The following is an 895-nucleotide window of genomic DNA, read 5'->3' on the forward strand; positions in this document are numbered from 1 at the left end:
TCTCCATTATTCGCCACTTGACACATAAAAGCCACATTGCCTTATAAAGACGTGGACCGGGCTGGACTCAAGAGCTGACACTTCATCGACGCACCCTCCCCCCAAAACTGACACGTTGGGATGTTATTGATGGATACACAAGAGAGGGAGTCTCACTCCTCCTGCTGCATTCTAGGAAATGGTTAAACGGCCCTCCTGGTTAACGTCTGATCCCTATGTCAGCATTTCCCTGCGGCCTGTGTGAGAAGCGTCAGATGGAAGCTGCCATTGTAGTCGTCACCGGTTCCCCGCTAGCGGTGACACCGGCCCGGCTTCCAGGGATGTCACCGGAGGATCGCAGCTTCCGTCTGAGGTTTCAGGAAACACAGCCGGTCAGTGTCATCGGGGATGGACCTGACCACTGTCAGTAGGGTGGTCAGTCAGTCAGCACCGCCATGGCATCAATTAGGACTGCAGGGGTATCAGCGGTCACTTACTGCGCCCGGTGGGGTCCTGTGTGGCCCTGGCATCTCCGCGTCTCCTCTCAGCCTGTGCTTTGAGCCGGTGCTGGGGTCACGGCCGGCTCCAGGAAAAGCAGATTACAGAAGATTTACCAATCTCTCCCATAACCCCATTAGTGACGCTCTCACACCAGCCAGCGGGGACTGGCAGATACTCGGATCCCAGAGACAAAGAGCCAGGCCCTTCCCTCCTCCCCCCGGGACTTTGGGCCAAGAATCTGACCCAGAAACCGAATGGCCTGAAAGAACCACGAGACCGCCGGAGGAGAAGATTTACAGATCTCAGAATCCAGCAAACTCTGCAGCAAATCTGCCTCAATACCTATTTAATATATCGGAGCCAATTTCAGCAGGGTTTTCACAGTGCTCATGAAAGGGAAATCCCTCGTCTATAT

The 895-nt window shown here is 54.5% G+C and overlaps 1 protein-coding gene across 1 annotated transcript in view; it reads right to left on the reverse strand.

Annotated features, from left to right (window-relative positions):
- The window catches only part of LOC140341946 (semaphorin-4A-like), a gene marked incomplete at its 3' end in the record, with an annotated part of 14,083 nt that extends 13,477 nt beyond the window's left edge, over positions 1-606 (reverse strand). The window contains 1 exon segment of the mRNA XM_072427908.1: positions 477-606.
- Positions 607-895: the final 289 nt, after the last annotated feature.

The sequence above is a fragment of the Pyxicephalus adspersus genome, chromosome 12, assembly GCF_032062135.1.
Source record: "Pyxicephalus adspersus chromosome 12, UCB_Pads_2.0, whole genome shotgun sequence".
NCBI lineage: Eukaryota > Metazoa > Chordata > Amphibia > Anura > Pyxicephalidae > Pyxicephalus > Pyxicephalus adspersus.